Source organism: Mobula birostris, chromosome 18 (assembly GCF_030028105.1).
Source record: "Mobula birostris isolate sMobBir1 chromosome 18, sMobBir1.hap1, whole genome shotgun sequence".
In the NCBI taxonomy this organism is placed as follows: domain Eukaryota; kingdom Metazoa; phylum Chordata; class Chondrichthyes; order Myliobatiformes; family Myliobatidae; genus Mobula; species Mobula birostris.
In genome coordinates, this window is record NC_092387.1 from 68,351,524 (window position 1) to 68,366,551 (window position 15,028).

At 42.4% G+C, this 15,028-nt stretch overlaps 1 protein-coding gene across 11 annotated transcripts in view; it reads left to right on the plus strand.

Moving 5' to 3' along the window:
• The window catches only part of c18h10orf71 (chromosome 18 C10orf71 homolog), a 94,753-nt gene that overhangs the window by 56,368 nt on the left and 23,357 nt on the right, over nucleotides 1-15,028 (plus strand). Inside the window, exon 1 of one of the 11 annotated variants that reach the window (XM_072282901.1) lies at nucleotides 13,668-13,688. The exons of the other annotated variants lie outside the window; for them this stretch is intronic. The gene's annotated coding sequence lies outside the window, so the exon portion shown is untranslated. Of the gene's footprint in view, nucleotides 1-13,667; nucleotides 13,689-15,028 lie in introns of those variants that run through there. 11 annotated transcript variants of the gene reach the window in all.

The window sequence follows — 15,028 nt, forward strand, 5'->3', positions numbered from 1 at the left end:
CACACACATGCACACATACACACATACACATACACACACACATGCACACATACATACACACATGCACGCACGCACACACACACACATATACACATACACACACACACGCACACATATACACACGCACACACATATATACACACACACACATGCACACATATACACACACGCACATATATATACACACGCACATGCACACATATACACACACACGCACACATATACACACACGCACACACATATACACACACACATACATATTCACACTCACACATATACACACACACTTACACAGATGTACACACTCACATACACACACACTCTCACACACACATACACACACACACACACACACACACACACACACACTCCTTCTCTGGTGAAAAACAGACGTAAAAGAAGTAAAAAAGCTATTTTTGTTTGCTATCTGGAAGCTGTTGACCGAAAGAGCATTGTACACTGGCATCATTTTGATTATAGGAAGGATGTGGAAGTTTTAGAGAGGGTGCAGAGGAGATTTACCAGGATGCTGCCTGGATTTGAGAGCATGTCTTATGCGGAAAGTTTGGGCAAGCTGAGACTTTTCGCTATGGAGCAAAGAAGGATGAGTAGCGACTTGATAGCGATGTACAAGAGGCATAGATCAAGTGGATAGCCAGATTTTTTCCCCAGGGTAGAAATAGCTAATACCAGGGGCATAATTTTAAGGTGATTGGAGGAAAGTATAGGGAGAATATCCGAGGTAGGTTTTTTTCACACAGAAAGAAGTGGGTGAATGTCACGCCCTGTCACAATGGTGGGAGAGGAAGATACATTAGCAGCAATTAAGAGACTCTTAGACAGACATGTGGATGATAGAGAAATGAAGAGCTGTGTGGGAGAAAGGGGTTAGATTGATCTTGGAGTAAGTTAAGAGTCAGCACAACATGTTGGCCGAAGGGCCTGAACGGTGTTGTAATGCTCTATCTTCTATGTTAACAAATTACTTCCATTCTGAAAATGCTCTGAAAATATTATGCTTAGTTACAAATCAAAGCAACTGTTTATGTCATAACAATCTGTAATATTACATAGTTTATTCACCAGACTGTTTGTAATTTGTAGAATATACTATCCTTGTTAATATAGGTTAACCACAAGGAATTCTGCAGATGCTGGAAATTCAGAGCAGCACACACAAACGGCTGCAGGAATTCAGCAGGTCAGCCAACATCTGTGGAAATTACTATGCCGTCAGCTTTTTGGGCTGAGACCCTTCACGAGGTGATTCCTGATGAATGGTCTCGGCCTGAAACGTTAACTCTTTATTCCTTAACATCCATGTTGCCTGCCCTGCGGAGTTCTTCCAGCATTTTGTGTGATGTACTTTAAAATGTCCTTTTTATAATATTCTATTTTCTACTTCACTCGTCAATATATTCCAGTCTTTATTTAGCATGCTGTATGAAGTTAAGAATAGAATTATAAATTCCCTGTTTCCTGCATGTGAGGGTATGATTGGCTATTCAGCCATTTCGATGTCACCGCAGCAGCTGGATGCGATTAGTCCCTTTGAGGTGATGCCTGCCAATAGAAGGATGGCAGTAGGAGCAAAGTTGCAAAGTTCTTTGTCATCGAGGTTGCTGGATATTTTTGGTGGGTGGTGAGCTTTCATCAAGGTCATTGGAAGTACTGGAACTTCAGCATTGACCCAACCACTGGGAGGTTTTAAATGAAGACTTATCACAGCCCTCCAAGAGAACCATAACCTTGTCATAGGATTTGGAGGCTTGCGTGCGTCAATGACCCGGATGGCTATGTTGGATGAAGTCAGGGCCTTGTGCTTTGGCTCTTGGGAAGGTCACCCATGCCGAATAGGTCAAAGGACAGAGGTCAGACTTAGAGTGGTCCACTGGTCCTCCAGATTCGGGGATTCAGCTCGGGGCTAAGAACCCTGACTGGTAGAGCAAAATTGTTAAGAAAACAGCAGTGAAGAGTCCTCCTATATCTGAGTGCAGCAGTATCCCTGAGTCTCCACCCGGGACTTGCATGACTGACAGTAGTGAAAACTGAGAGGAAACTCAATGAAGGGCCAAAGACGACATGGTGCTGTACCGTAGAGGCAGAACTGAGGATCCTGAACCCCACCTGGGGCACAATAGAGAAGTTGGCCAAGGACAGCCAGAGATGGAGGGCCTCCATCGCTGCCCTAAATGCCAGCAGCCTAACGGACAGTAACATCACAGCACAACTTGCTGGTGCATGTTGCATCAGGTCAAAGATTTTCTGGGTCCTTTATGAGAGGAACAAACTCAAAGTTCAAAGTAAAGATCTTGTCAAAGTACGTATACACACAGTGGCCACATTATTAGGTTAAAGTCGCCACTTTGTGTATGTTCATGGTCTTCTGAAACTGTAGCCCGTCCGCTTCAACGCCTGACATGTGTGTTCATAGATGCTGTTCTGCACACCACTGTTTGTAATGTGGTGATTTGAGTTACTGTTGCCTGCCTGCCAGCTTGAACCAGTCCGTCCGTTCACCTCTGACCTTTCTCATCAACAAGGCATTTTTGCCCACAGAACTGCCGCTCACTGGATGGATTTTTTTTTGTTTTGTTCTTTTTGCTCCATTCTCTGTAAACTTTAGAGACTGTAGTAAGTGAAAATTCCAAGAGATCAACAGTTTCTGAGGTACTCAAACCACCCCGTCTGGCGCCAACAATCATTCCATGGTCAACGTCACTTAGATCACATTTCTTCCCCATTCTGATTGTTTGGCCTGAACAACAGCTGAACCTCTTGACCATGTCTGCATGCTTTTATGCATTGTGTTGCTGCCATATGATTGGCTGATTAGATATTTGCATTAACGAGTGGGTGTACAGGTGTAACTATTAAAAAGGCCACTGAATGTATGTCAGCTTTCAGATTCATTTCTTTGCATGTACTTACATGAAAATAAAGGAATACAATAGAATTTATGAAAAAGTATAGATAAGCAAAGAAGAATTGTTTACCCTGGAGCATCAGAGGCTAAGCGGAGTCCTGATAGAATTTTATGACATTATGAGAGATAAAGACAGAGTGGACAAATTCTTTTCCTGGAGATATGTATTTAAGGGGAGAAAAGGAAAGTTTCTTTTAACACAGGTAGGTGCCTGCAGTGAGCTGTCCAGGGTGGTTGTGGAAACAGATTCAATAGTGGAATTTGAGAGGCAGTATCAAAGCGATTAGCAGGACACTATTACAGTTTGGGGCATCAGAGTTTGTGGTTCATTTCCAGCATCCTCTGTAAGGGGTCTGCGTGTGCCCTCCCTGTGGAAAGCTTGGGTTTTCTCCAAGTGTTCCGGTTTCCTCCCACAGTGCAAAGCCATACTGGTTGGGTACGGTGAGGTTAGGGTTAAATTATGGTTGCTTGGAATTTCTGATCAGTGCAGCTTGGAAGGCTAGAAGAGACTATGTACATTTTACAGTAGCATTATGGTTAGTGCAATGCTATTATTGTATTATATTTATTCGTATATTTATGTGCAAAAGTCTCAGGCACATATATATAGCTCAATGCCAAAGACTTTTACACGTGCTGTAGTAATTTTTTCTATTGCACTGTAATGCAGCTGCAAAAAAAAGCAAAGTTCATGTCATATGTGAGTGATGATAAACCTGATTCTGATATGGGCCCCTGTTGTGCACTGAGAGTGGGAAGGGGACAGGGAGAGGAGATCGTGTTTAGGGGAAGGGGAAGGGAGAGGGGAGGGAGCAGGAAGCACCAGAGAGACGTTCTGTAACGATCAATAAAACCAATTGTTTGCAATCAAATGACCTTGGCTGGTGTCTCAGGGAAGGTTGTGTCTGTACCTGTGTCACCCTCCACCCCTGGCACTCCTTCTCTGCCACCTGCCCCACACCCCTCCCCATTCCCAAAATCCTTTGCTTCTGCCAGGTTTACAAACTTGCTCTCTGCTCCATGTTGACAGTACGGTACTGTGCAAAAGTCTTAGGCACCCTTGCTATATATATTTGCCCAAGAGTTTTGCACGGTACCATATATTTGTCTTTCTTATTGTAAACTATAGATTTTTTATGTATTGCACTGTGCAGTTCTTGCAAAACAACAAATTTCACAACATATGTCAGTGATATTCAACCTGATTCTGATTCAGATTCTGACATGAAGTTAAGTGAACATGCCTTTAACGTGCATGTAATTCAAAAGCTTAATTTGTTAAACCAGACCAAAGTTTTCCAATGAGGTTGACAAGGTGTCCTGTTTATATCCATTGCTCATCAAAAGATATCAAGTTCCCAACGCATTTCATTCTAGTGAAGGTGGTTTATCAGTGGAGGATTATGTCTGTGAGTCAGTTAACTGACACCTTGGCCACAGCAGAAAGCCGCCCCAAAGATGCACTTGGCATCTCTGAAAGCAAATTTAACAGTTTCCTTTCCATTATTGAGGTCATAACATTTAGAACATAGAAACTACAGAACAGTACAGGCCATTTATCTTTGCCACCTATTACCTCCCAACATTGTTTCATTCCCCGCCCCACCACCCACCACGTTCCCCTCGCCTGATCTCCCCTACCACCAAGTAACTTGTGCTCCTTCCCCTCCCCCCACCTCCTTACTCTAACTTCTCCCGGTGCTCGCATGGAGTGTGTGAAAGGGTCTAATTTCTGTGTTATGCATTTTGCACAATATTTGTGAACTCTTCAGCTAAACATTCACCGGAGCTCAGATCAGACGCTGCTAAGTTTGTAAATTACAAGTGCATACTTATCTTTATTGGAGTTTGATCTTTCAGGCAGATAACCTGATATAGTTTCTTCAAGGTTCAAAGTAAATTTATTATCAAAGTATATGCGTGTTAGCATATAGCTACCCTGATTTGTTTTCTCACAGGCATACTCAGTAAATCCAATAACTGTAACAGAATCAATGAAAGATCACAGGCAACCAGTATAAATGAGACAACAAATTGTACAAATACAAAAGAAAAAAAAGAAATAATAACAATAATAAATAAATAAGCAATAAATATCAAGAACATGAAATGAAGATTGCTTGAAGGTGAGTCCATAGGTTGTGGGAATAGTTTAGTGATGGGGTGAGTGAACTTGAGTGAAGTTAGCTCCTTCGGTTCAGGAGCCTGATGGTTGATGGGTAATAATCGTTCCTGAACCTGGTGGTGTGAGTCCTGAGGCATCTTCCCGATGGCAGCAGTGAGAAGAGAGCGTGATCAGGATGGTGGTGGTCCTTAATGATGGATGCTGCTTTCCTGTGACAGCGCTTCATGGAGATTGGCACAGTGGTGGGGAAGGCTTTACCTGTGATGGATTGGGCCAATTATCCATTACTCTTTGTAGGATTTTCCATTCGGGGCATTGGTGTGTCCATGCCAGGCTGTGATGTCACTCGTCAATATACTCTAGGCATCTACAGACTTACTAACAGAGCATTTAACTCCCAAAAACTACTAATGTGGCTTATATCATGACACAGGACTAACCAGAAAATAAAGCCATTAATATACAAGAATTATATCCAACCAAATCTAGGTATAAAACCCACTGATGAATTTCCTATCTCAGAACATTATTTCTAATTTTACAGTTACTTGAAAACTCTGAGGTCCTTATCTATGAAAAGATGTGCTGGCATTGGAGAGTGTGCAAAGGATGTTGATGAGAATGATCCCAGGAATGAATATGCTGTTAGTTACCAACATTACGAGACCTGCTCATCACCAGAGTGAAGAAAGGAGCTGAAAAAATGACTGCTAACTCTACCCCTCCTGGGCATCACCTATTCACCAAATTGCCATCATGGACACCTTACAAGCCCATCACCACCAGGACCACACATCATCTCTGTAGCTATCCGGCTTCTCAACAAAACTCACTCAGGTGTAATACCCTGACTGTCCCTGCGCAACATCCATGAAATGGTCTCCCTGCTCTTCTTGTTGTGTTGATAGTTATTGAGTTTGTTCACCTTTATTTAAGTTTGATTATTGACATTTTACATGTGACCATTTTGCTAATTGCTGATTATTCATGGCTGTTTGCACTATTGTCCTGTAAATTGTTGGTTGTTATTGAGTTGTCTGTTATAGTATTGTCCTGTGTTTTATGCTTGGCATCGAACGGCAATTAATTCTGGTCTGTTTCACACACTGGCAATAAAGTGATCCTGATTCTGATTCTGTTTCTGAAAAGATTGATATGTAAGGAGTGTTTGATGGATCTAGATCTGTATTAGCAGGAGTTAAGAAGAATGAGGGGAATCTTATTGAAACTTACCGAATATTGAAAGGTCTGGATAGATTGGATGCAAGGACATCCCTTTAGAACAGAGATGAGGAAGAATTTCTTTATCCAGAGGATGGAGCATCTGTGGAATTCATTGCCACGGTCGGCTGTGAAGGCCAAGTCATTGGGTGCATTTAAAGTGGAGATTGATAGGTTCTTGATTAGTAAGGGTGTCAAAGGTTATGGGGAGAAGGTAGCAGAATGGGGTTGAGAGGGTTAATAAATCAACCATGACATAATGGAAGAGAAAATTTGGTGGGCCAAATGGCCTAATCCTGCTCCTATATCTTATGGTCTTATATGACCTTACCTCTATTTGTCCCAGGTATCAGCTACCCTCTGAACCTTTAGGTTCTATACTCTGGAACTGCCTCTCTAAGCGTCTCTTGATATCTTTTCCACTGAGACTCTGCTTGAGACCTACCTGTTTGACAAAGCCATCAGCCCCCTGCCTTCATGTGGCACTGCCTGTATGTCTCTTTGGTTCTACTGCTGTGATACAACAATTCACATTTTAATGGGGGCCGAGGAGACTGCAGAACAAAAAGCAAACTGTTGGAGGAGCTTAGTAAGTTAATATGGATTTATGAACATTTAGAGAGGGATAATATGATTAGGAATAGTCAGCATAACTTTGTGGAAGGCAGGTTGTGCCTTACAAGCCTGATTGAATTTTTTGAGGTTGTGACTAAACACATTGATGATGGTAGAGCAGAAGATGTAGTGTATATGGATTTCAGCAAGGCATTTGGCAAGGCTTATTGAGAAAGTAAGGAGGCATGGAATCCAAGGGGACATTGCTTTGTTGATCCAGAATTGGCTTGCCCACAGAAGCCAAAGAGTGGTTGTAGACGAGTCATATTCTGCATGGAAGTTAGACACCAGTGGTGTGCCTCAGGGATCTGTTCTGGGACCCTTACTCTTCATGATTTTTATAAATGACCTGGATAAGGAAGTGGAGGGATGGGTTAGTAAATTTGCTGATGACACAAAGGTTGGAGGTGTTGTGGATAATGTGGAGGGCTATCAGAGGTTACAACGGGACATTGATAGGATGCAAAACTGGGCTGAGAAGTGGCAGATGGAGTTCAATCCAGATACAGTGGTATACAAAAGTTTGGGTAACCTGGTCAAAATTTCTATTGCTGTGAATAGTTAAGTGAGTAGAAGATGAACTGATCTCCAAAAGTCATAAAGTTAAAGATGAAACATTCTTTTCAACATTTTAAGCAAGATTAGTATTATTTTTGTTTTGTACAATTTTAGAGTGAAAAAAAGGAAAAGAGCACCGTGCTAAAGTTTGGGCACCCCAAGAGATTTGTGCTCTCAGATAACTTTCACCAAGGTCTCAGACCTTAATTAGCTTGTTACGGCTACGGCTTGTTCACAGTCATCGTTAGGAAAGGCCAGGTGATGCAAATTTCAAAGCTTTATAAATACCCTGACTCCTCAAACCTTTTCCCAACAATCAGCAGCCATGAGCTCCTCTAAGCAGCAGCCTAGCACTCTGAAAATTAAAATAAATGGTGCCCACAAAGCAGGAGAAGGTATTTCCTTAGTTCATAATGTAATTAAGAAATGGCAGTTAACAGGAACGGTGGGGGTCAAGTTGAGGTCTGGAAGACCAAGAAAACTTTCTGAGAGAACTGCTCGTAGGATTGCTAGAAAGGCAAATCAAAACCCCCGTTTGACTGCAAAAGACCTTCAGGAAGATTCAGCAGACTTTGGAGTGGTGGTGCCCAAACTTTTACATGGTGCTCTTTTCCTTTTTATTCACTCTAAAATTGTACAAAACAAAAATAATACACTAATCTTGCTTAAAATGTTGAAAAGAATGTTTCATCTTTAACTTTATGACTTTTGGAGATCAGTTCACCTTCTACTCACGTAACTATTCACAGTAACAGAAATTTTGACTAGGGGTGCCTAAACTTTTGCATATCACTGTATGACCTTCATGGAAGAGTCATCAGAAGAAAACCTTTCCTGCGTCCTCACCACAAAATTCAGCATCAGAAGTTTGCAAAGGAACATCTAAACAAGCCTGATGCATTTTGGAAACAAGTCCTGTGGACTGATGAAGTTAAAATAGAACATTTTGGCCGCAATGAGCAAAGATGTGTTTGGAGAAAAAAGGGTGCAGAATTTCATGAAAAGATCCCCTCTCCAACTGTTAAGCACGGGGGTGGATCGATCATGCTTTGGGCTTGTGTTGCAGCCAGTGGCGGGGGAACATTTCACTGGTAGAAGGAAAAATGAATTTAATTAAATACCAGCAAATTCTGGAAGCAAACATCACACTGTCTGTAAAAAAGCTGAAGATGAAAAGAGGATGGCTTCTACAACAGGATAATGATCCTAAACACACCTCAAAACCCACAATGGACTACCTCAAGAGGCGCAAGCTGAAGGTTTTGCCATGGCCCTCACAGTCCCCCGACCTAAACATCATCGAGAATCTGTGGATAGACCTCGAAAGAGCAGTACATGCAAGACAGCCCAAGAATCTCACAGAAGCCTTTTGCAAGGAAGAATGGGTGGAAATCCCCCAAACAAGAATTGAAAGACTCTTAGCTGGCTACAGAAAGCGTTTACAAGCTGTGATACTTGCCAAAGGGGGTGTTACTAAATACTAACCATGCAAGGTGCCCAAACTTTTGCTTTGGGCTCTTTTCCTTTCTGTTATTTTGAAACTGTAAAAGATGGAAATAAAAAAGTAATCTTGCTTAAAATATTAAAGAAATGTGTCATCTTTAACTTTATGCCTTTTGGAAATCAGTTCATCTTTTACTTGCTTAGCTATTGACAGTAACAGAAATTTTAACCAGGGGTGCCCAAACTTTTGCATGACACTGTAAGTGTGAGGTGGTTCATTTTGGTAGGTCAAATATGATGACAGAATATGGTATTAATAGTAAGACTCTTGGCAGTGTGGAGGATCAGAGGGATCTTGGGACTCAAGTCCACAGGGCACTCAAAGCTGCTGCACAGGTTGACTCTGTGGTTAAGAAAGCATACGGTGCATTTGCCTTCATCAATTGTGGGACTGAGTTTAGGAGCCGAGAAGTAATGTTGCAGCTATATAGGACCCTGATCAGACTGCACTTGGAGTACTGTGCTCGGTTCTGGTCGCCTCACTATAGAAAAGATGTGGAAACCATAGAAAGGGTGCAGAGGATATTTACAAGGATGTTGCCAGGATTGGGGAGCATGCTTTATGAGAATAGGTTGAGTGAACTTGGCCTTTTTTCCTTGGAGCGACGGAGGATGAGAGGTGACCTGATAGAGGTATGTAAGATGATGAGAGATGTTGATCATGTCAGAGGCTTTTCCCAGGGCTGAGATGGCTAGCACAAGAAGGCACAATTTTAAGGTGCTTGGAAGTAGGTACAGAGGAGATGTCAGGGGTAAGTTTTTTTACACAGAGTGGTGAGTGCGTGGAATGGGCTGCCAGCGACGCTGGGGGAGGCGGAAACAATAGGAGCTTTTAAGCAACTCTTGGATAGGTACATGGATCTTAGAAAAATAGAAGGCTATGGGTAAGCCTAGGTAATGCCTAAGGTATGGACATGTTCAGCACAGCTTTGTGGGCCGAAGGGCCTGTATTGTGCTGTAGATTTTTTATGTTTCTATGTTTCTGTTAACTACAAACCAAGCTATAGTTATCTGGTGCATTCACCTCCCATCTGTTATTGAGAGCCACACACCAATGTCTGGGAAATAAACTATCTGTCAGTAAGTCTGCTGTTGAAAGCATATCAGGTTATCTGCCTGAAAGATCTAAATCCAATAGAGATAACAGTGTGCACTTGCAATGTACAAACTTAGCTCTCTCTGCCCGATGTGCCTTTTAGTCACCAACTTCACTGACGTGAGTCAACGTGGCACTTTAAAGAGGGTCAGTGGTGATAGTTTTGTGTGAGGATCAACATGTTAATGCCCTGAATTGACTTCTCTCGTCAACACAAATCTAGGCTCTGCACAGCACTAGTGTGACATGATCTTCTTAAAGGGGACATTAATTTAAAGGAACTCACACATTACTATTAATATTAGAAAACACAGTAGTGTAGGGGTTAGCGCGACACTATTACTGCACCATGCATTGAGCTTGGAGTGCAGCCCTGGTGTCATGCGTAAGAAATACCTGTACATCCCTGTGCGTGTGCTTTCCTTGGGATCTCCAGTTTCCTCCCACAACCCACAGATGTACTGATTAAGTTAATTGGTTACTCTAAATTGTCACGGTAGGGGCTGGAGATACATCTCTACCAAACGATGTGTAAGGCGCTCCCTCCCTCCGCTAGACTGCAGGCCACCCTTGGGCAAGGTGTAGCACCAGCTTAGCCCCCCGATCAGGGGCATATGAAGCCATGGGAGCAGCTGGTGGATGGTCGAATGAGCAGCTGGTGCAGATCACAAGTCCTGGTTATGTGACCACTGACACCAGGCAGATAATCTCCGAAGAGTATTGATAATGGCTGCGATCACCTGTCTTGCAAAGGCACTGCCTAGAAGAAAATAATGGCAAACCACTTCTGCAAAAAAATGTGCCAAGAATAATCATGATTGCCCACATCATATGACTCGGCACTCAGTGATGCAGAGGTGCAAAGGGACTTGGGAGTCCTTGTGCAGGATACCCTAAAGGTTAACCTCCAGGTTGAATCGGTGGTGAAGAAGGCGAATGCAATGTTGACACTCATTTCTCGAGGTATAGAATATAAGGGCAGGGATATGATGTTGAGGGCTCTATAAGACACTCGTGAGACCACATTTGGAGTGTTGTGTGCAGGTTTGGCCTCCTTATTTTAGAAAGGATATGCTGACATTGGAGAGAGTTCAAAGAAGATTCATGACAATGACTCCAGGAATGAAAGGGTTACTGTATGAGGATTGCCTGAGAGCTCTTGGTCTGTATTCCCTGGAGTTCAGGAGAATGAGGGGGATCTCATAGAAACATTCCGAATGTTAAAAGGCCTGAACAGATTAGATATGGCAAAGTTATTTCCCATGGTAGGGGATTCTAAGACAAGAGGGCACAACTTCAGGATTGAAGGACGTCCATTTAGAACTGAGATGCGGAGAAATTACTTTAGTCAGAGGGTGGTAAATCTGTGGAAATTGTTGCCACAAGTGGCTGTGGAGGCCAAATCATTGGGTGTATTTAAGGCAGAGATAGATATGTTCTTGATTAGCCAGGGCATCAAAGGGTATGGTGAGAAGGCAGGGGAGTGGGGATGACTGGAAGAATTGGATCAGCCCATGATTGAATAGCAGAGCAGACTTGATGAGCCAAATGGCCTGCTTCTGCTCCTATATCTTATGGTCTTATGATGATGACAATTGGGTTCAGGTAAAATGAGAGTTGTCGGGGGTTGCTGGGTGTTGCAGCTCGAAGAGCAGAAAGAGCCAATTTTGTGCAGTATCGCTAAATAAAAATAAAAATAAGTATATTTGTACATACCTCCCACCCTGCAAACAGTCCCCTTCTGGAGAGCACCTTAAGGCTTTTAAAACAAAACCTTCACACCATCTTAAACACTACTTCCTCCAAGCAGCTAATCTGATTAACCATTCTAGTTAACTCCCCCATCCCCCTCTAGCTATTACTGCACTTTAGACCACCTTTTATAAAGTTGTTTACGTTGTAAGTACATTACCGTGTCTATGTACTTATGCATATCTTATTCCACATCTGTACTTTAACATCCAACCTTACTTTTTATATAATTGTTTATTCTGTAAAATGTTTGAATGTTGTTGTTTTTTTCTTGCAAATTCCCAAAACATGTAAGACCATAAGATAAAGGAGCAGAATTAGGCCATTTGGCCCATTGAGTCATCTCTGCCATTTCATCATGGTTGATCCAATTATCCTCTCAGCCCCAGTCTCCTGACTTCTCCCCGTATCCCTTCATGACCTGACTAATCAAGTATCTACCAACCTCTGTCTTAAATACAGATGGAGATTTGGCCTCCAGAGCTGCCTGTGGCAGAGAATTCCACAGATTCATCATTCTCTGACTAAAGAAATTAATCCTTATCTCTGTTCTAAAAGGGCACCCCTCTATTCTGAGGCTGAGTCCTCAGGTCTTAGACTCTCCCACCATAAGAAACATCCTCTCCACATCAGCTCTATCAAGGCCTTTCACCATTTGATGGGTTTCAATTTGAGTCACCTGAATTCTAGTGAATACAGACCCAGAGCCGTCAAACACTCTTCATATAACAAGCCATTCAATCCTGAAATCAGTTTTCTGAATCTCCTTTGAACCCTCTTCAGCACATCCTTTCTGAGAAAGGGGCCCAATCCTGTTCACAATACTCCAAGTGAGGCCTCACCTGTACTTTATAAAATCTCAACATTACATAACCTTACTTTTGTATTCTGGTCTCTTGAAATGAATGCTAACATCACATTTGCCTTGCTCATCACAAACTGAACCTGCAAATTAACCTTTAAGGAATCCTGCACAAGGACTCCCAAGTCCCTTTGCACCTCAGTTTTTCTTTGTATTTTTTCTCCATTTAGAAAATAGTCAGCCCTTTCATTTCTTCTACCAAAATGCATGACCATACACTTCCTGTATTCCATCTGCCATTTCTTTGCCCATTCTCGTAATCTAAATCCTTCTGTAGCCTCTCTACTTCCTCAAAACTACCTGCCCCTCGACCTACCTTCATATCATCTGCAAACATTTCAACAAAGTCATCAATTCTATCATCCAAATCATTGGCATATAGTGTAAAAAGAATCATTCCCAACACAGACCCCTGTGGTACACCACTAGTCACTGACAACCAGTTAGAAAAGACTCTCTTTAGTCCCACTCTTTGCCTCTTGTCAATCAGCCACTGCTTTAACCATGCTAGAATCTTTCCTGCAATACCATGGGCTTTAGCTTGTTAAGCAGCCTCATGTGTCGCACCTTGTCAAAAGCCTTCTGAAAATCCAAGTACAAAACCAATTTATTCTCCTTTGTGTACCCGACTTGTTATTTCTTCAAAGAATTCCAATAGATTGTCAGGCAAGATTTTCCCTTATAGAAACCATGCTGACTACGGGATACTTTATCATGTGCCTCCAAGTACCCTAAGACTTTATTCTTAACAATCAATTCCAACATCTTCTCAGCCTCTGAGGTCAGACTAACTGGTCAGTAGTATCCCTTTTTATGCCTCTCTCTCTTCTTGAAGAATGGAGTGACATTTGCAATTTTCCAGTCTTCTGAACCCATTCCAGAATCTAGTAATTCGTGAACGATCATTACTAATGCCTCCATGATTTCTTCAGCCACCTCTTTCAGAACTCTGGGGTGTACACCGTCTGATCCAGGTGACTTATCTACCTACAGACCTTTCAGTTTCCCAAGATCCTTTTCTCTAGTTCTGGTAAGTTCACACACCTCATGCCCTCTGACACCTGGAAGTTCCGTCATACTGCTAGTCTCTTCTATAGTCATGACTGATGCAAAATATTTATTCAGTTCATCCACTATTTTGTTGTTACTACCTCTCCAGCATTGTTTTCCAACGGACTGATAGTCACTCTCACCTTTCTTTTATACTCTATGTATCTGAAGAAACTTTTGGTATCCTCTTTAATATCATTGGCTGGCTTACTTTCATGTTCTATTTTTACCTTCTTGAAGACTTTTTTTAGTTGCCCTCTGTTGGTATTTAAAAGCTTCCCGTCCTCTAGAAGAAGAAGAAGAAAGCCCTTAACTCCGAGTGGAGTCATCGGGACGCCGTCATGACGGCGTTTTTTAAGCAGACTTTCTTATTTTTACGAGGCTGAGTTGATAGCTTGACGCTCAACCCAGCACGGATGGAAAGCGTGCAAGGGAGCCGGCTGGATTCAAACTCAGGAGCCCTCACTCTGAAGTCCGGCGCTGATGCCACTATGCCACCAGCCGACTATTCCCATCCTCTAATTTCCCACTAATTTTTGCTCTATGATATGCCCTCTTGTTGGCTTTAACTTCTCTTGTTAGTCATGGTTGTGTCATCTTTCCTTTAGAATATTTGTTCCTCTTTGAGATGTATATATCCTGTGCCTTCCGAATTGCTTCCAGAAATTTCAGCCATTGTGGCTCTGTGGTCATCCCTGCCAGTGTTGTTTTCCAATCAGTTCTGGCCAATGCCTCTCTCATGCCTCTGTAATTCCCTTTACTCCACTGTAATACTGATACATCTGACTTTAGCTCCTCCTTCTCAAATTTCAGAGTTCGAACCCAGTCGGGCCGCTCCCGGGCACGCTTTCCATCCGTGCCGGGTTGAGTGTCGAGCTCGCAACTCGGCCTCGTAAAAAAAACTGCGCTGTGAGAAGGACGTGGGGGACCACTCACAGAATCCTTCCTCCAAGACAACCACTTGAAAAGTGGTCGCCGAGGCTCTGGCAGAGTATGGCACACAAAAAAAAAATCTGTATGTTGAAGTCCCCAATGACTATTGTAACATTGCCTTTTTGGCATGCATTTTCTATCTCCCGTTGTAATTTGTAGGTTATGTCCTTACTACTGTTTTGGGTTCTTTGTACAACTCCCATCAGGGTCTTTTTACCCTTGCAGTTCCTTAGCTCTATCCACAATGTTTCAACACCTTCCAATGTAAATGTGTACAGTGAATAAACTTGATCTCTGATTCTTGACCCTTCACAAAGCCAATTTTCTCAGTTATTAGAATGGAAAGGATCCAACTACAGTGACTTCTCCCAATAAAAGCAAGGACAG